We start from the raw sequence: 20814 nt of genomic DNA, 5'->3' as shown, positions 1-20814 counted from the left end.
GTGGGGTGAATGGAAGGTCTGATCTAAAATGGCCAGGACCGCCGGCGTGGCTGTGTGGTGCAGCATTGACCTATGAGCCAAGAGGTCATGGTTGGATTCCGGGTCAGGGCACATGCCCGCGTTTCGGGCTCGATCCCCAATAGGGGGCGTGCAGGAGGCCGCTCCCACAGTGGCCCCGTTCCGTCCCTCTGGCATCCCCGGCAGGGGCAGCCTCCCGGGCTCCTTGTCACAGATGCACCACCCTCCTGAAGGCGAGCATCTTGGCAACTTGCTCGGACCCGCGCCCAAGGTGCCTCCACGTTCGCTGCGTGGCTAAGAGTCGGCCGTGTGTGCGTCCAAGTGCAGAGACGATGGATGAGAAGGCGCTGGCAGAGCTGAGCGTGATGAAGACACTCCTTGCGGCTCTGAAACCTTATTAGGATACCGAGCGTTCCTTCCATCCAGGGTCCGCTGGGAAAACCACCAGCCTGTTTCCATTTCCTGCCCAGAGCTGGCTCTCGGCACAAAGCCCTGGGGGTCACGTGACCCCAGCCAAGACCCCCCCCCCCCCCTCTCGGGCCGCACCGACTTCACTGCGAGGCAGCCCTGCGGGGCCTCAGGGAGGCGCAGGGAATGACCACCTCACGCGTCTGGCCCCGCGCCTGGCACGCAGGCCGGGCCGAGTGCGTGCAGCTCGCGCTTTAAAGGGAAGCGCAAACATCTGCCAACTTGTTTCCGTCTTATTTATTTATTTATATCTTTATACCCTTCGCTGGGAGGCCTCGCTTTGCTCAGCAATCTGGACGCCGGCCAAGCTAAATTAACGCTTTTATCTTCGGGCCCCTGCAGCTGGCAGCCGTCCCCGAAGGTCCCTGAGGCACTGGAGTTTAGGCTCAGCCAGGGCCTGGGCCGTCCAGGCTGTCCTCTGGGGGGGGGGGGGGGGCGGATGGAATGGGGGAGACTGCCCTGGGCTGAGTCTCTGGTCCAGCAGAGGCCATGATTCTCTGCAGGCGAAGGGAGGTCCGTGGGGAGGCCCTGGGCGCTGATCACAGTGAAAACACAAACATCTTCCTGGGAGAGTGAAGGAAGGAGCCACGGACGTTCAGAAGGATTCTCTCCGCTGGGCAAAGGTTGACCCAATTTTGCCGCATCGGCTCAGCTAGACGTATGTGAGCCATCTACTAATCGCAGCACCGTGAATGCTCTCCCCAGGTTTTCTTAGTCGGTGCTTCTCAAACTCTGACACGTATGCGAATCCCGGGGGCTTTGTTAAGATGCGGATTCCAACTGGTGGGGCCGGAGATACCCAGGATGCCGCCTGAGGACCAGGTTCTGAGGAGCCAGGCTCCCAGACATCCTTCAGCAAACTTCAGTCGGGGGCCTTGTCATGCCATCTGTTTCGTCATTGAGTCAATACTTTTCTTTACACTGACCTTCCTTTTAACTTCGATGTTTGGATAGTACCATGAAACCACAGCTGTGAGGAGTGATTTTTTTTTGTTTTCATACACTGGAGCTGGACATTTCCACCCAGACCCAGGGAGTCTGGTCATTCTGTCTCTTTATGGGACCCCTTCCCCATGCAGCACCCCACATTCCCAGTGAGAATCTCCCAAGTCTTTCTGGAAGTTTGCTCTTTAGAGTTTCAGACTTGGTTCTGTTTCCTGATTTGGCTGATAACAGTCACTCACAGTTGAGCCTGAATTATTCTGAGGACAAACTTTGGGCCCCTCTATTCTATGGTGGTGGGAAGGAGGGGGTCCAAGGGAACCCCAAGATGGAAAAGTCTCAGAAAGGGGAGGCTGAGGGTGCCAAGGACAAGCTCGGTGGGATTCCTTCCTCCTTGGAAGAAAGGGCCACACCCCGTCTCCGTGCCTCATGTCGGGTGCCTTTTCTCAGATTGCTGTGTTTCTGGCCTTGATTTATTGTGCAAACAGATCAAACATCTTCCCAGCTCATCTGTAAATCTCTCCTGGGCTGTGTGTGTGCTCTCTCTTACTCACTCTGCTATCCAGTGATCACCTCTAGTAGCAGACCCAGGATTACGGTGCCCGCAAAAGGACAAATCCGCAAGCATCCCCCCGGCTCTGGCATTGAGGATCCTGAGAAGCATGAGCCTTAATTTTCACGAGCCATAGCACCCGCAATCGGCCCCAGATGAGCATTCCTGTCCTCGTCCGGTTTGAATGATTAAGGTGACCGGCCTTCGAAAGAATTCACCGAGCAGGTCCTCCATAGGGTTTCTGCAGTGACGCATTTTCTGGGTCCCTGCGCTTCCTGTTGGCTTGGCCTTCCTGACCCAGACAGGCTGGGTCATAAGCTGTGGAGTCCTGGGCACGGCGCTGAGGCGGGTCGCTGTGCTGGGGCCTGGAAGCATGACATTTATGTTCTGAGCAGGATGTGATTTCCAGCTGAACAGCCTGGGCACTTACCCAGCCTTTGCTCTGGCCCCAACTGTGTGGTAAATGCAACTGGCCTCTCTCTCTCTCTCTCTCTCTCAATCCTCACCTGGGGGAGAGACACACAGAGAGAAACATTGATGTGAGAGAGACACACTGATTAGTTGCCTTCCATACGCACACCCAGACCAGCGCTGGGGATCGAGCCTGCAACCGAGGTACGTGCCCTGGACCGGAATCGAACGTGAGACCCTTCAGTCACGGGCTGACGCTCTAGCCACTGAGCCACACCGGCCAGGGCTGCTCCCAGCCTCTTGACACCTGTCACACCTCTGCTCCGCCTCCCCAAGGCCAAGTATCTTTGTCCCCTGGGCCTCCCGCCTGCCTGCTGGCTGCCATTCTTGGGCGGAGCTTCTGAGAGGATGGAGAGCGTTCTGGGCCCAGCCCTGGTGTGTTTCCTGTGTGCGAGGAGGAGCCTGGCCACTTGCTTTGGTTCCCCGGCATCTCGCTTTGGGGAACTGGCCATTGCATGAGTCTGCGAGGAGCAAAAGCGACCTCCTCCATCGGCGCTGTGATGGTCAGAGACCTCCTTTCCCAGACTGCCTTGCAGCTGGGGCTCCGAGCAGGGCCTCGCCTCTGCCAGGCCCGTGCACCAGCTCGGTGACGCGAGGCAAGGGCTGTGGTGACCACAGCAGCGCTGGCGGCCGAGCGCCACCCTTCCCTCCCCTCAGAAGGTGGTGGTGCTCAGCGCAGGGCAGTTGGGGGGCTGCCCCGACAGCCCGGATCTGGTGTGGTTTGACTTGCCGCTCCTCAAAGATGGGCTTTGAACCTGCCCTTGAGACCTCCACGTGATTCTGTCGGTTGCCCGGTATTCTTTGAAGAGACCCCTTTTCTCGTAATTGAGCGGAGTTGGTTTCTGTTGTTTGCATCCGTTTCCGTCCACCTGAAGGGATATCACAACCCCTGTCCCTGAGATTTCTTTTCTTTAAACTATTGTCTTGGTTGGCCTGCAGCCTCTTCGCAAAAATGAAGGGAAAAGCATTTGAATTTCAAGTGGCTTTTTTTTTTTTTTTGACGGTAACAATCTCTTTAAAAAGCCAAGTCTTGCCTGGCTGGTGTGGCTCAGTGGTTGAGCGTTGACCTGTGAAGCAGGAAGTTACGGTTCGATTCCCGGTCAGGGCTCGATCCCTAGCGTGGATCATGCAGGAGGCAGCTGACCCATGATTCTCTCTCATCATTGATGCTTGTATCTCTCTCTCTTCTCTGCCTCTCTGAAATCAACAGAAATATATTTAAGAAATAAAATCAGACTGTGAGTGCTGCGGCTTGGGGGCTGACCAGATGTGTGAGGTTATGGGTCATCTGACCGCTCTAGGCCTCTACTTCCTCTTTTAGGAGCTGCTGGGGCTGTCTGCAGGAGCCCTGTCTGCCACTGTGATTCTGGGCTTGCTGCCAGGTGGCTCACTCAGTGGCTTTTGAAAGGAGGCCTCGGTTTCTCGTTGTGGAGACTCACAGCATGGCAGTTGGCTTCCCCCAGAGCGAGCGACTCGAGAGAGGGGCACTGTGCCTTATTTTATCGGTCACACCGACCAATACACGGTGGGAGGGAACTACACAAGAGCATGGATATCAGAGGTGGGTGGCGATCACCGATGGCCATCTTGGAGGCTGCCTGTCATGTTATTCCCAGTCCCAAGTTGGTTAGGCTAACCAAGAGGTCACCGGTTCGATTCCAGGCCAGGGCCCATGCCTGGGCTGTGGGCTCAATCCCCAGTAGGGGAGGTACAGGAGGTAGCCGATCGATGATGTTCCTCTCATCAAAGTTCCTGTCTCTCTATCCCTCTCCCTTCCTCTAGAAATCAATAAACACATACCAAAAAAAGATGAATACCTTGAAACTATGCATGTGCTTGCTTTTCTCATCCTTCTCGGGGTCTTTCCCTTATTTAGCCTCGGTTTCCGCCACTTTCAGGGGTGGTAGCTGGGAAGAAGGAGAGAGGAGACAGTGGAATGAAGACGGCCCAGCTTCAGACATCCACCAGCTCAGAAACCATAGGGCTGGAGCCAAGTGTCCAAGGGAGAGATCAGGCCGTGGAGAGAGGAGAGGTTTTCCTCAATTCGAACTCAAGAAGGAGGCGCATGGAAGTGTTACTGTCCTACAGCAAGTGGGGATGGACGGGCAACAAGGCCTCAGAGGAGTCCCCATCCCACCGGGCTGTGGGTGGGGAGAGATTGGAGATGTTTTCAGCGGTTACAGGGGCATATACAATGATCAACCCTCATCAACCTGACCACCTTATACCTTAATTTTAAAAAGAAAGAATACTAAACATACTCTTTTTTCAGTTTTGGTCTAAAACAGATTAGCCTGCCTGGCTATGGTTTGATTCCCGGTCAGGGCACATGCCCGGGTTGTAGGCTCCATCCCTAGTGCGGGGTGTGCAGGAGGCAGCCGATCCATGATTCTCTCTCATCATTGATGATTCTCTCTCTCTCTCTCTCTCCCTCTTCCTCTCCCTTCCTCTCTGAAATCACAAAAATACATTTAAAAAAATAAAACAGATTAGCACAGCAAACAGAATTAACACCCAAGTCCCAGAGGCTCTGCACCTTCACACACACACACTCTCACACACACACTCACACACACTCATACACACACTCACACGCACACACACTCTCATACACTCACACACACACACACACCCACACACACACACACACTCACACACACATACACACACACATACACACACACTCACTCACACACCCACACACTCACACACACTCACACACACACACATACACACACACATTCACACACACTCTCACACACACACCCACACACTCACACACACTCACACACACACACTCACAGACACACACTCTCATACACACTCTCATACACACTCTCATACACACACACTCACACACACACACACACACACTCACACTCACACACTCACACACACACCCACACACTCACACACACACACACTCTCACACACACACACACACACACACACACACTGACACACGCACTCACACACACACTGACACACACATACACACACACACTCACACACACACACACACACTCCTCTATACCCAGGCAGTGACCCCACAGTGCGCCCTCTCTCACCAGGAGCCTGCCGGATCCCCCCACTGCCACCCCCTCCCCAGTGGTCTCTAACTGCACTCGAGTCATCTCCGGTTCTAAACCTCAGCGCACCATAAATCATAGTTTGTGTGTGTGTTTTTCAGCAAAATACGGATGTTTTCGAAACCACTTTCCCCTCTAAAGGCCTCCTCCTTCCTTGCTAGCTCCGGGCCGGCCGAGCTGCTTCATAAATAATGCAGCTCCCGCTCTCGTCTCCATTATAAACGCGGATCTCTCCTCGTTGGGAAGGACCCTCTGGGGTTGCGTCCTTGTTCCTCCAGTCCAGCCAGCGGCCACCCTCCCCCGGCCCTGGAGGAAGGGCCGCCCTGGCCCTCCGCGCAGCAGGCTGTGTCCTGGGCTCGGTCGCTTTAAAGCCCCCCTTGGTCCTGCTGCCTCTCTCTGCCCAAAGCCGACGTGGCTGCCCTGCTCTCTCCCTGCTGCCTGCGGGCCTGTGTGGGAGGTGCCCTGGTGCCCACGGTTCCCGGGCAGCAGCCTTTTCCACAGGATCCCGCGCTCCATGTCACCAGCCCCAGGGGATGGAAGTGGTGACGTCAGCGTCCAAATCTCAATGGCTCTGAGTCCCTGCCTACTTTCCTGCAGGGATCCTAAGGCTCACACGCTCCAAATATTTGCCACTTGGCACCAGTCAGACCCGAGGGCTGCTCCCCGCCCCAGCTAGAAAAACTGGATGTCCATAGAGCCAAGCCCGGCCGATGTGGCTGAGCGGCTGAGCACTGAACCTTGAACCAAGAGGTTGCTGGTTCGATTCCCGGTCAGGGCACATGCCCAGGTTGCGGACTCAATCTTCAGCAGGGGGTGTGCAGGAGGCAGGCCATCGATGATGCTCTCTTATCACTGAAGTTTCTATCTCCCCTCCCCCCCCCCCGCCCTTTCTCTCTCTCAATGCTGGCCCTGTCCCCATCACCCAACTCTGCTGGTGGCCTCGGTGAGACTGGGCCTACTTGGGGCTGGAGGCTGGGCGCTTGGCATCCTTCCTGCAGGGAAATGTTCTTCCCTGGGCCCCTGGAAGGAACCGGTCCTGCCGACACCTTGATTTCAGCACAGGGAGACCCACAGCAGATGTCTGACCTCCGGAATTGAAATGTAAAACGTGTGTGTTCTTTTAAAGCCACTGAGCCTGCGGTCATTTGTTATAGCGGCAAAAGGAAACTAATACACTCTAGGAGTCGGCAGACTATGGAATGGCATCTTTCCTGCCCTGGAGGAGATGAAGGGCAAAGGTGCTATAAAAACTCAATGAATCAATGAACTGCCAGTTGGGTCACCAGGCCCCTTACCCCCCTCTCTGCAACCTTAACGCTCAGGGGTCCCAGCATCTCGCCACAGGCAGACCCTCCGGTGCAAACGCTGATACCTCAGCCAGTCTTAGAGACAGACTCAGTTCAAATCTCTCCATCAGCCCCAGCACTTCTAACACATGGTGAATGAGAACATGAGAGAGCACCTAACGTTCGTTAATGCGTTTTTCTCTCTTCACACGTCCTCAACAGCGATCTCCTGGCCCAGCATAGGGAGACGTGCGGCTGTTTATAGTTGGATTCCAAACAGAAGAGACCATGTCCATGTCTTGACATCCAGGACAGGCCCCTGAGGTCCATGCCACAAAAGACAGGGAGGTGTCCGGCCGCAAGAGCCAGGCACTTCCGAGAAAAAGGGTCTTCTCAACTCCAAAAGCATCTTGTTCCACGTCAATAACCAAAGCCAGGCTCGGGGTGCGGGCTCGATCCCTAGCACGGGGCGTGCGGGAGGCAGCCGATCCGCGATCCTCTCTCATCATGGATGCTTCTTTCTCTCTCTCCCTCTCCCTTCCTCTCTGAAGTAAATAAAAATCTATTCTTAAGAAGAGGGTGGGGAAAATGTAGACACCGACACACAGAGGGAGGACGACGTGGAGACCCAGGGAGAAAAGGGCATCTGCAAGCCAAGGAGAGAGGCCTGGCCCAGATCACACCCTCAGAAGAAACCGTCTGTGCTTATATCTTGACTTTGGACTTTTACCCTCCAGAACTGTGAGACGATACAGTCCTGTTGTGGTTTGTTTGTGTGTTTGTTTTTGTTTAAATGTTTTTTATTGATTTTAGAAAGAGGGGCAGGGAGAGAGATAGGAACATCGATTGGCTGCCTCCTGCACGGCCCCTACTGGGAATCAGCCCTACAACCCAAGCATGTGGCCTGACCGGGAATCGAACCAGGGATCTTTGGAGGCATGGGGTGACACCCAACCAATTGAGAACTGGCTGGGCAGTTCCGTTGGGTTCTAAGCCACTCAGTGCGTAGTACTTTGGTATGGCAACCCCAGAAGACATACAGTTGTTATATAAGAAGTCTCACTACGCTGAGGCCTCCATGCTGTAAGATCACCAAAGCCACATAGACATATTCTGGTGACAGTCCCTGCTGAGTCCCCACTGACAGCCAGCATCAGCCACCAGCCATGTGAGGAGGACATCTCCAGAGGAGCCCAGCCACCAGCCACAGACCAGCCGCGTCTCTCAGTGTCCCCAGACGTCACGGAGCAATGGATCCCTCTGTACCCTGTGTGAACTGCCGGCACACGGAGTCTGGGCGCATGATCAGCAAGGTTCCTCACACAAGCTCTGCGGCTCCACGCAGCAGTGCTCTGGGCACGGTGTCCCGGCCGTGCGGGCCGGTGAGGGGGCTCCGTGCCTCCGAAGGCAGGTCTGCTCCGCGTGCAAGCTCAGCAGCCTTGGTGTCACCGGGGGTGTCTGGCCGGGAGGATCTTTGCTGAGTCTTGTCTCCGAGCAAGCAGGGCTGGCCCACGTGGCCGGACCCTGGCTAGCCCATGAGGAGGACTGTCTGGCCTCTGAGGAAGCCAGCCACCCTCACTCAGACTTTTCTTCCGGCTTCTAGGGCCGGCCAGGCTCCCAGAGGCAGCGCCCGGTCTGATCACTTCGCAGAGGGCTCTGAACTTACTTGTTCCCGTGGTCATTTGGCTACTGGCTTTGTGCACCAAGGGTGCTGCTGAGAGGCAGAATATAATCGGGGCGGGGGGAGGAGCACGGGTCCTGGGTTTAAATTCTGGCTGTGCAGCCCGGGCAGCGTGGCTCAGAGGTTGAGCAATGACCTATGAACCAGGAGGTCACGGTTCGATTCCCAGTCAGGGGCACATGACTGGGTTGCGGGTTCGATCCCTAGTGTAGGGTATGCAGGAGGCAGCAGATCCATGATTCCCTCTCATCATTGATGTTTCTCTCGCTCTCTCTCTCTCTGTCTTCATATCTGAAATCAATAAATATATATATGTAAATTTCCAGATGTGCAACCTACTAGCTGTACGGTCCTGGAAAAGCCGTATAACCTCTCCCATCCTGCCTCTTCATCTGCAGAGTGAGAAAGTGACAGTACCCGCCTTGCACGGGCTCTCAGGAGGCTCAGGCAGGACATTCCCGGGGCCGCACGGAGTCAGCCCACAGCGTCTGTGAGCCACTGCGGTTATGCACCAGTGTCCACGGCTTACTTGCAGGGATCTGTCTGTTTTCTTCAAGGCCGCCTCACTTGGTTCCTGAGAGCATCCCTGCAGAGGGGGAAAGGTGGCTTAAAATAACCCCCAGAATGCTGAGCCCTTTCAAAAGTTCGTTGAAGAAAAAAAAAAAAAAAAAGCGAGATTCCAGACAAACCTAAAGTGGCCTTGTCATTACCGGTTTTATTGTTCCGAGCGGCCTTGAAAGCCCTTGGCTTTGAAGCTGTGGAGGGTAGCAATTAGGCCCCTCGTGAACGGCATGGCAGCTGTAAGCCTTGCCACGGGGCACAGGGCTGCACCTCCTTCCCCATTTTGTGGCCGCCGGGTCTGGTGTCTGCACCCGTCTGGACAGACCGGGGCCCAGGCAGGAGTGGTGGGCGGACTGCGTGATCCCCTCCTCGCCCGCCGCCCTGATGACTCCCAGAAAGGGAAGGCAGATGGGGTGACTCAAAGGGAACCATCTCCTCCCCCCTCCCCGCCCCCCACCCTGCGAGCTGCACCCTGACATGCTCCTTCGTCTGGGGGCCAGACGGAATCCCTGCTCAGGACCCTGGGGTGCTTGTGAGCCCCCTTCCCAGGCGCTGGCACAGAGATCAGACCGCAGGGTGCCTTGTGGATGGGAGCGGATTCTCTCTACACGGCAGCCTGCCTTGTGCGAGGAGGCACTTTGTCAAGAAAAAAACACACACACACAAAAAAACCCCAACCATCTCCGGGCTGGCTGCTGGCACGCGGGGCAAGGCTTGTCTAAATATTTGGCTTGATCCCGCTTTCTGATTCATCCTGTGCAGGCACCTCTGTAATTTCATCTGCTGCCTGCCTCAGAGGAGGGGACCTAAGCGCAAGTGCGGAGCGCGCGCCCCGGAGGCCAGGCCCGCAGCCAGCGCCCCCTGCTCCCCCCGCCGGCCTCCCGGGCTCAGGGCGCTCCCCAGCCACCAGCCTCAGATGAAATCTCTTTTGTCTGAGATGATTAATGGAGCCCCTCACACGCCTGAGAGCGCAAGGGTGTGAGGTGCACTTTGTACCTTTTCCAAGGTTTTTTTTTTTTTTTGATGCTAAATCCATTTGCATCTCATAAATTATAGTGGCTCCAAAATGAAGTGTGCCTGACAGCAGCAGGCAGGGTGTGGGTGCCACTGAAACATTCCCTCCTCGCCCCGCCCCCCCCCCATTCCCTCTCTCTGGCTCTGAGACCCTAGGAGAAAGCCTGCTTGTCATTCAGAGGGAGGGAGGGGGCAGCAGAATGACCTAGATTCCAAATGTGCAAGACAGGTAGAGCCGGCTGGCCCGTCTTCAAACGCTGCCGGGCGCAGGAGAGCGGGATGGGAAGGAGCCCGCGGGAGGAGCTCTCCACGGTTCGTGCTTGGACCCAACCTCTTCTCTTTCTGAGGTTTGTCTGCTTGAGAAAGGCTGCGAGCTGGGCCCCTGAGCCCAACTCCTACCCCCACCTTGTGTCCCTGGGTGATGCTACCTGGGTAGGGAGTAAGGGAGGGGTATGATTGACAGCAGAGCTAAGGTCCTCCCTGTGCAGGTGTGTGGGGCAAGGGAAGGGGGCCTCTCAGGGGCAGGGAGGGGTGGAGATGGCAGCTCAGGCACCAGGTCTCCAGGAGTCGAAGTCGATGGAATCCCAAGCCTCTTTCCACCATTTGCCAGCTGTGTGGCCTTGGACAAGCAACTTGCCCTCTCTGAGCCTCTTACCTCATCCACTCATTCATTTTATGCCTGTTACACACACACACACACACACACACACACACAATTGATTTCAGAGAGGAAGGGAGAGGGAGAGAGAGAAAGAGAAACATCAATGATGAGAGAGGATCATGGATCGGCTGCCTCCTGCACGCCGCCTACTGGGGATCAAGCCGGAAACGTGGGCATGTGCCCTGAGCAGGAATCAAACCATGACCTCCTGGTTCATAGGTCGACGCTCAACCACTGAGCCACACCGGCCGGGCTCCATGCCTATTATCTGAGCACCTCTTCTATGTCAGGCCCAGCCCACCCCCTTGGCACCTACATTCTAGACCAGGGGTGGGCAAACTTTTTGACTCGAGGGCCACAATGGGTTCTTAAACTGGACCGGAGGGCCGGAACAAAAGCATGGATGGAGTGTTTGTGTGAACTAATATCAATTCAAAGTAAACATCATTCCATAAAAGGGTACGGTCTTTTTTTTTTTTAGTTTTATTCATTTCAAACGGGCCGGATCCGGCCCGCGGGCCGTAGTTTGCCCACGGCTGTTCTAGACGCTACACAAATAAACACAACCACACGTGTGCATAACACGTAAGATGGTGTGGGGCTGAGAGCCACAGGGCGCGGTGTGGGGCTGGCTGAGGCTGGGAGGATGAGCGGCTCTGCCTGGGAGATGGAGAAGGTGCACAGGGGCAGGCAGCGTGGCGGGAGGGACCACCTGGGGAGGGTGGCCTGGTGTCCGTGCTGCTGTCACTATTATTTGACCCCAGCAATGTGCGTGGCCGAGAAGATGCTGAAGGGCAGAGTGAAGAGAAGCTGGGAGGGAGGTGGCCTCAGAGCCAGGGTGAAGGGCACACAGCCACAGCGCGACGGGCATCCCGTCACTTCCCGCCAGGCCGCCCTCCCTCCATCCCGGGCCCCCAAGGCGCAGGCGGGCGGCACTTCACCCAAAAGGTCGGCCAGCTAGAGTTTCACGAGCGGGCATTCCAGGCGTGGGGCCCGCACAGGGAGCGACCTGCCCGTGGTCAGGCCTCCAAGTTCCCGTCTAGGACCAGCTGCCCATCCCAGTTGGCCTCAGCGGCTGCCAGGCAGGGGCGGGGCGGGCGCGGGAGGAGAGGGGCCGGCCCCAGGCAGCTGTCCTCCCAGGAGAACCTGAGCCAAGGGCAGGGGCACCCCAGGCTCCGCTCGGAGGGGACACAGAGTGTGTATATATGTTTTAATGGATATGAATGCACATAACACACACACGTGGGATTTACTGCCGTTACGTGTTTGTTATTCTATTTCGCTTGACTTTCCCGAATTATGGCAGGGGCTGTTGTCTGTCCCCATTTTATGAGTAAGATAAAAACAAGACTCAGGGAGCCCTGGCCTGTTTGGCTCAGTGGTTCGAGTGTCGGCCCGTGGACCAAAGGGTCACAGGTTAGATTCCCAGTCAAGGGCATGTACCTCGGTTGCAGGTTCAATCCCTGGTCCCTGTCCGGGCGCCTGTGGGAGGCAACCAGTCGATGTGTCTCTCTCACATCGATGCTTCTCTCGCTCCCCCTCTCTCCCCTGTTCCCTTCCTTCCACTCTCTCTAAAGATCAAAGGAAAAAATACCCTCAGGTGAGGATAAAAGAAAAAACAATTTTGTAGTAAATCTATTTTCTAAACCCTCTACAATGGACATATATTCCTTTTGTGGTTATAAAAAGTAAAAATGCCCTAGCTGGTTTGGCCCAGTGGATAGAGTGTCGGCCTGCGAACTGAAAGGTCCCAGGTTCGATTCTGGTCAAGGGCACATGCCCGGGTTGTGGGCTCGATCTCCAGTGGGGGAGTTGCAGGAGGCAGCCGACCCATGATTCTCTCTCATCACGGATGTTTCTCTCTCTCTCCCCCTCTTGCTTCCTCTCTGAAATCAATAAAAATACATATTTTTTAAAAAGTAAAAATAATTATATCAGAATAGATTAAACACACACACACACACCACACACAGGACTCAGGGAGGTCCAATAGCAGAGGACAGAACAGACGTTCAGGCTGAGTCCTGTGTACCTTCAGGGGACGGCCAGGCAGCCAGCGGACACGGCCCTGGCCCTGGCGCTGGCGGGGCCCCTCTTCTGCTCCCAGATTTCATCACGCTCCGCCCAGAGGAACAAGAGGAAGTGTGTGTGTCCTGTTTTTAAGGCTGAAAGAGAGCCGACAGAAGGAGGTGCAGGTTAAGCAAGGCCCCCTCTGGCCTCCCTGCCCACGCCTGCGCTGCCCGCACCGTGACCCTGGCCCCCGCGTGGCCGGGCCCCGGGCTCCCGCAGGAACCCCGGGAGCCCACACTCAGCACCTCCCGCCGCCTTCTCCTTCCTCTTTCACTTCGGGAGGGCGCTCCTTGGGTCTGCGTCTGCCTCCCCCGGGGACGCGTGCTCAGTCTGCGTCCCAGGGCGCCGGGCATAGCGAGCTGCCATCGAGTGTGAGTGTGTGTGTGTGTGTGTGTGTGTGTGTTGGGATGGGGAGCAGGGTTCCTTCTCATTTGCCACCTTTATTTCCATCAGGGAAATAAAATGCACCGCAAACCAGGCCAGGGCCCCGCGTGGAGGACCTGCCAGCCTGACTGTGCCCCGGCTTTCGGCGGCCGCGTGGCCAGGAGGGCGGCGGCGGCACCCCGGCCTCGGCCTCCGCTGTGTGGCCGGCCAGCCTGCTCCAGGCAGGCCCTCCAGGTGGGACCAGACCTCAGCGGGCAGCCACGTGGCGGGGGCTGCTTTTCTGATGGGCGTCGGAGCTTTACAGGAGCAAATGGCAGTCGCCCTGGTATCTGAGGGAAGTTTACAGACACGTAGGGAATGAAAGCTCAGACTTGACCTTCCCGAGGGGCTGAGCCTGGGCAGAGCTCTCTGCCTTTGTTCCCTCCTTTGTCATGGGAACGTGATCCCGGCCACGCTGTCCCTGCGGTGTTATTGTCGTCCGTTTGGAAATGGGCAGGGGATGGAACCAGTGAGAGGCGTTTTCCAGCGCAGCTCTCTGACCTGGCGGCCAAGGAGACAGAGAAGCAGCGGGCACCTAATGGATGCCTCTGGGGCTTGGGATTTGCGCGGGATCCTAATACAAGGCAATGTCTCACCCCGCCGGCGTGGCTCAGTGTCTGAGTGCGGACCCATGAACCAGGCGGTCACGGTTCTATTCCCGGTCAGGGCACATGCCTGGGTTGCAGGCTGGATCCCCAGTGGGGGGCGTGCAGGAGGCAGCCGACCCATGAGTCTCTCTCATCATAGATGTTCCTCTCTTTCTCTCCCCCCACCCTCCTTCCTCTCTGAAATCAATAAAAAAAATATTTAAAAAAAAGGCAATGTTTGCTTTGAAGTTACACACACTGAACACGGGGTGGTCCTTGGGCCTTGGGCCACCGTACGAACAGCGCTGGGGCCTTAAGCTGCCACCCTGACACGGCAGCTGCTGGGGCCGCCTGTCCCTGGCCACCCCTGGGGCCTGCCCGGAAGAGGGACAGCTCCTTGCCACAGCCAGCAGTGGACATGCCCCCTTGGTCACTCGTCTGGAAAAGAGGGCAGAACAGCCTTGCCCCGCCCTCACCCTCCGTTCCCCACGCCATTTTGCCACCACGGGCGTCCCCAGGACTTCCCTCAGTACTGGGGAGTCGGGGATCTTGGCAGGGCCCCAGCCCCAGGAAGCCAGGGGAAGGTCGGTTTGCCTGTCCCCATGCTGGGCACGTGGTCCCAGAAGTGGTGGGGCTCTGGGGAGGCGGTGACCCCAGAAGGAAGAGGACCCGTGGAGCCGGTACCAGAGATAACGGGTTCCCTGAGTTGGGGGCAAGATTGAGGGAGGAGTGTGGAATCCTGGGCAACGTAGAAAACAGAATGCTTCACATATTCGAGTCAAGTTGTTGGGGAGAGGGGGCAGGGAGTATGTGACAGGCCAGGCACCTGCGATCTTTACCCTTTGATTGGGGAGGGGGGGAGGCCCCATGATGTCGACTGAGGTCAAGGTCAAGATGTGGCCTTGAGAGTCCTTAGCCACACGCAGATGAATGGGTTAATGCAGAGGCGTCTCGACAGATGAATTACACCCAGAAGCCGTGTGTGCGCGTGTGTGTACGTGTGTGCGTGTGTGTGTGTGCGCGTGTGTGCGCGTGTGTGTGTGTCCTTGAGCTTGACATTGGAAGGTTCAGTTACCGCAGGAGGAGAGGAACGCCCGCTTAATTCCAAGAGGGCTTCATTATGGTGATAATCGTCCTCAGAGTTTAACTCTTGCGTTTCAGCTGGTGTCAGAATGAGGATTCCAACCTCAACCGGGTGTGAGTGGACTGGTCCCTTCTCTCCCCAGCCCTCTGGGGTCCTGGGGGAGGACCCTTGGGGAGCAGAAGTCCAGTGTTTCAAAGGGATCACCGTCCTCCCCTGGGACTGTCAGGACACTTTTGGTCATACCTGACAGACACTCACGCCAATAAGCCTGTGCAATTGCTAGGAGGAAATGGGGCCCTGGCTATTGGTAACCAAAAATCCACCAATCTGCCCCACTCCAAGTCCTGGTCATGCTGCCTACAAAATACACACACACACTCACATACACACTCACACACACACTCACACACACTCACACACACACACACACTCACACACACACACACTCACACACTCACACACACACACACTCACACACTCACACACACTCACACACTCACACACACACACACTCACACACACACACACACTCACACACACACACACTTATACACACATACACACCTGGGCCAGATATAGTTTAAATATATTTCTTAAAACCAGTCCTGCCTTTCTGGTTCCCTGGCCTCTACCTCATCCCGTGGCATCTTAGCTGCCACAGCAGCGGGCCTCCACATTTCCTCCATCCCCTCCCCTTCCCCTTCCCCTTCCCCTCCGCCCAGGACTCACTGCCAGAAACACACACTGACCTTGGGACTGTCCCGTGCACAGACCTCCGACGGCTCCCGGCCACCTGCAGAGCGAGAGCATGTCAACATGGGGCCCGAGCTTGCTGCCTGGCCCCACACCCCCACTTCTGGTTTCAAATTCAGGTTCCCACCTGCCTCCATGCCATGGCCCATGCTGATTCTTTCACTTGGAAAACCACCTGATCTTGCCCGGCCGGCGTGGCTCAGTGGTAGAGCGTCAACCGGTGAACCAGGAGGTCACGGTTCGATTCCCGGTCAGGGCACATGCCCGGGTTGCAGGCTCCATCCCCAGTGTGGGGCGTGCCGGAGGCAGCCGATCCATCATTCTCATCATAGATGTTTCTATCTCTCTCTCTCCCTTTCCTTTCCTCTCTGGAATCAATAAAAATATTAAAAAGAAAATCACCTGTTCTTGCTCTACCCAGCCCCCTCTTCCGCACCCTTTCCCAGGGCCCCAGCCAAATGTGTTTTCCTCTCTGAGCAGCCCCCGTCCCCCCTGCCCCCGGCAGCTGTGATTGGCAGGATCTCCTTGCACCCTGGGGATCGGACTGCCTGGATGGTGAGATCCTAGAGGGCAGGGACTCTACCTACCAGGGGCCCGCTGGGGAGCCTGGCACCGTGACTGGGCGTCTCCGGGAACCCTGGCTCGCTGGCCCCTCCTGCCCCTCTGCCTGGGTCCCGGTGGCAGGGAAAATCCCAGCCGGCAGAATTTCCTGTCCGCCCGCTCCGCTCAGATCTTTGTCCCAGATCCTTCCTCTCCCGGGAGCTCCTTATCTGAGGACGGGCCAGCGCATAGCAGCCGGCCCGCGGGGGCCATCCTGCCGGTTTCCTGCCTCGGCCGCGCTGGATTCGAGTCAGAAGATCTGAGTTTGGAGCCAAGCTTTGGAGCTCTTCTCAGCTCGGTGACCTTGGCCGTGGCGTTCGCCTCGGCTCAGCCTCGGTGTCTTAATCTGTAAAATACAGGGTTTTCGTGTTGAGTACAGGTTTGTGGAAAGGGAAACTGTCTTTCAACCAATCTCTTCCCATGAAGAACCTTATGTAAACCTGTTTTAAATCTGTTTTTATTCATTTCAGAGGGAGGAAGGGAGAGGGAGAGGGAGAGAGAGAGAAACATCCATAATGAGAGAGGATCATGGATCGGCTGCCTCCTGCTCGCCCCCTACTGGCGATCAAGCCCATAACCCGGGCATATGCCTTGAGCGGGAATGGAACCATGACCTGGTTCATCGGTTGACATTCAACCACTGAGCCACATGGGCTGGGGGATCAGCCTCGGGTTTATAACAGAGCTCGTTAACTCGGACTTCTTTAGACGCACCTCAGTCATGGCGGGCGAGGGGCCTCGGCACCGAAATTCCCCGGCTGGCCGTTTGGAGACGAGCATCTGCTTGGGTGGGGCCTGGGAGATGACTGATGGGTTTCCGAGGAGGGAGAGGGACAGGTCAGGAGGTTCCCGCGGGGAGGAAAGCTGCAAAAATGTTCAGAACTTTCAAAGACAGTTCTCCTGCCAGCAGAAGCTGTTCCCCAGCGTCCCTCCTCCTGGCCTCCCACCCCCACCCCCTCTCTGCCCGGCGGCCTAGCTTCCAGAGGCAGCTGCCTCTGTTCGGCTCCCGACACCTTCGGCTGCCCTGCTAATGAATGTGTATCAGAGAAGCCGTTCTGCCCATGGGGACGATTTCTCTTTCCATCCCCCGTGGCTTCGCGACCTGGCATTGAAGGTGGCAGCCAGTGATGGCAGCTGGTGGCCGCTTCCACGGTTCAGCTGGTGCCGGGAACCTGTTCTGTGCGCCTCCCCACCTAGCATTTGGGGACCAAGCAAAATGTGGGGCTCCATTCCCGGTCAGAGCACAGGCCCGGGTTGTGGGCCCGATAGGGCCCTGCAGGAGGCAGCCGAGCCATGATTCTCTTTCATCATTGATGTTTCTATCTCTCCCTCTCCCTCTCCCTTCCTCTCCGAAATAAATAAAAATATATTTTAAAAATAAAATAAAATAAAAGGATGTCACATGGCTTTGGGCCTGAGCTAAGAAAGGATGGAGGCGCCAAGGTAGCAGGAGGAGTAGCCTTTGAGGGTGGAAATCGGGAATGATGGTCTGGGGAGGAGGCAGCTGGATTTATGGGCCCGGAGTCCAGGGCGGAGGGCCAGGCTGGAGATAGAAAGTGGGAGGCATCAGCTGGCCGGGACATTCTTTCCCCAGCGACTTCATACCTGGCAGAGGCCCCGCTGCCCCGGGGGGGGGGGGGGGCAGGTGCTTGCTCCCCTGGGTCTCCGGCCCACCTGCCCTCTCTCCTTCACAGACAAGCAGGTGTGGCCGGGCCCCTGGGCTGGCGAGCTCTCTCTGGATTTGGCCCCAAGCAGAACTCTGATAACACCCCGCCCCCCGCCCCCAGCCCACTCGGGGCTGCCCACCCACACCGGCCAAGTGTCGCAGCAGGAATGCGGTGGCAGCTGGGCCCGAGTCACAAGACAGAAACACCCAGGACACGTATGTGAGGCTGGGAAGCGCCTCCTGAGAGGGAGAAGCCCAAACAGGCCGGTGGGGATGGGGGTGGGGCGGGCGGGGGAGGGGTGGGTGCGGAGGAAACCGGTCCTGGTGACTCACCCTGCACTTCTGTTGGGCGCAGCCCCCACGTGCTGTCACAGAAAACAAAGTCCCCCAGCGGTTTATCTCCTCCCGGAGGAGGCCAGTCAGCAGCGAGAGGTGGCAGAGGAGGGAGGCCATGCGCTCCTGCCGGGGCCAGGGTCAGCTGGGCATGGCAGACAGGGGACCGGGGGCACCCGCTCCCAGGATGGAGGCTTTCGGGGGGGCCCTGCAGGGGCGAGGCCCCCACCCCCTGATGCCAGATCAGTCCCAGCCCGCGTTGCCCTGGGGTTGGTGGCCACGGGGGAGGTGGCGCTCCTGCAGGAATGGGGAGGGGTAGACAAGTTACCGCAGACATAGGCGCGGGATTTCCGGGGCGCTGTGTGAAAATCTCCATGGTGACGCTGAGCTGGGCGTTCAGCGGGAAGCCTGGGGGGCTTGGCACGTGCCCCGGTTGCAGGCTGGACCCCCAGGGTGGGGCTTGGTGGCCCCGGGAGGTGTCTAGTGCACAGCCCGCCCAGCCATCCAGGGCCCTGATGCCAGCCCCAGCTCTCCATCTGTGGCGGTAATTATGTCACAAGAGATGGGTTCCCACTCTCCGCACTGGCCTCTGGGAGAACCTCGTGAAACGCTTAAGAAAATGGGACCAGCCCGGCCGCCGTGGCTCAGCGGTGGAGCATCGACCCCAGGAACCAGGAGGTTAAGGTTCGATTCCAGGAGGCAGCCAGTCCATGATTCTCTCTCATCATTGATGTTTCTCTCTCTCTCTCCCTCTCCTTTCCTCTCTGAAATCAATAAAAAAATATATATTTCTTAAAAAAGGGAAATTGCTGGGTTGCCTCACAGTTAAGCCTGGCAGGGTGAAGACAGCCGTGGTGGGAACACCAGGCTCAGAGTGGGTGGGCGTCACGCACAGCTCCTGGAGGGAGGCCCCGGGGAGGGGCTGTGGGCTGAGTGTGTGCTGGGTAAGGGCTGGTCCCCAGGACCTGGAAGCCAGGTCTGAGACTGAGAGACCTCAAGGTCAGGAGGCCCCTCTAGACGGCTCCTAGACCGTTGGGACTTGGGATTGGGCTCAGTTGCCCCTGACCACAGCTGACCACAGCCTCTCATAGAGGTTTCGGTTCCTCACGGAACCAGGCTGGAGCACACAGGGCTGGGTGGCCGTGGGAGGGGCACGGGGGAGCCAGGCTCCTTGGAGCTGCGGGCTCTGCCATCCTCAGGCACCCCACGGCCACCCCTGGCCGGGCCTCACTTCTGCACGGAGGAAGGAGGAGCAGGAAGAGCAGGAGACAGGGTGGTGACCGTGTCTGGAGCCGGTCCTTCCCCTGGAGCCGGCACCCTGCCACGTGCCACTCACTGGTGACCTCGATCACGTGAGGGGCCAGCTGCTGGGAAGGCTGGGAAGTGGGGCGGCCTGCAACCAAGTCCAGATGGGGAGGCGGAGGGAGGAGTGCAGGGCTGGCTCCCAGGCTGGTACCTGCCCCCCACTTCTCCTTGGGGTGACTCACACCACCAAGGGCTTCACAGGTCACTACCGGGCCTCCTGGTCCTCCCTGCCCCATGCCCTGGCCCATAGAGCCCAGGACACCTCCCAAGAGGCCGCGCCATTAAGAGAGAGGCCCCGAGGGACACATCCCTGTGCCCAGAGCCTTGGTGTCTGTGACATTCCCTGACCACCCACTGGTGCTTTTAAGAATCCAATGAGGCCCGGCCGGTGTGGCTCAGTGGTTGAGCGTCGACCTATGAACCAGGAGGTCACGGTTTGATCCCCGGTCAGGGCACAGGCCCAGGTTGCGGACTTCATCCCCAGTGTAGGGCGTGCAGGAGGCAGCCGATCCACGATTGTCTCTCATCATTGATGTTTCTCTCTCTCTCCCTCTCCCTTCCTCTCTGAAATCAATCAAAATTAAACAACTTAAAATAAAAAAGAGGACAGGACTGTGGGAAGAATGGAAGGCGTAAAGTCTGGCAGACGTGGCAGGCGCTTAACCCGGACTTGCTTTCTCCATGTTTCTCATACTCACTCAATTCAGGCCTCCTCCCCCTGCACCCAGGATCTGCAGCCTCGTCCTCCTCACTTCTGTTGCTCCCAGTGGGTGCTGGTGTCCCCCTCGAGCAGTTCCTGGGCCCTCTGGGCTGGGGTCTCTGTCCCCAAGCCTCTGCCCTGCACGCCGGCCCAGCCTCCACGCTTGGCGGTGACAGGGGCCCCCCACCGTGTCCTGGGCTGCGTGGCGTCTGACCTTGGCCGCCTGTGGGCCTTTCTCGGTCAGCACTTTCTTACCTGTCAAGAGGAGATAATAACGTTACCTCCACTCAGGCAGGGCCGGGAGGGAAGGCAAACAAAAGTCCCAGCGCTTGGCCAACCTAAACAGCCCTGGAAATGCTTCGTAATCAAAACGCTTTTTCCCCCTTTTGAAAGCAGAAATGGAGGGAGGATGGAGAGGACCGAGAGAGGGCAACGCGGTCACAGCTGAGGGGGCGGGGTGCAGAGAGGACGAGGGAGAGCGGGGCCTTTCCCACAGGCACTTACTTAGCAGGGGGCTGGGAGGTGCATCTGAGGGCACTGCTGGCTGAG

General features: G+C 57.4%; 1 long non-coding RNA gene across 1 annotated transcript; it reads right to left on the bottom strand.

Moving 5' to 3' along the window:
* Window positions 1–7610: 7610 nt before the first annotated feature.
* Window positions 7611–20514, bottom strand: LOC132222727 (uncharacterized). Its single transcript, XR_009450292.1, has 5 exons — window positions 20264–20514; window positions 15789–16607; window positions 15658–15701; window positions 12777–12909; window positions 7611–9094 (listed from the first exon to the last, which is right to left on the bottom strand). It is a non-coding gene; the product is annotated as an uncharacterized LOC132222727 (long non-coding RNA).
* Window positions 20515–20814: the final 300 nt, after the last annotated feature.

The sequence above is a fragment of the Myotis daubentonii genome, chromosome 21 (genome assembly GCF_963259705.1).
Source record: "Myotis daubentonii chromosome 21, mMyoDau2.1, whole genome shotgun sequence".
In the NCBI taxonomy this organism is placed as follows: Eukaryota; Metazoa; Chordata; class Mammalia; order Chiroptera; family Vespertilionidae; genus Myotis; species Myotis daubentonii.
Note: the sequence above shows the minus strand (reverse complement) of the source record. Positions and strands in the feature narration are given on the sequence as shown.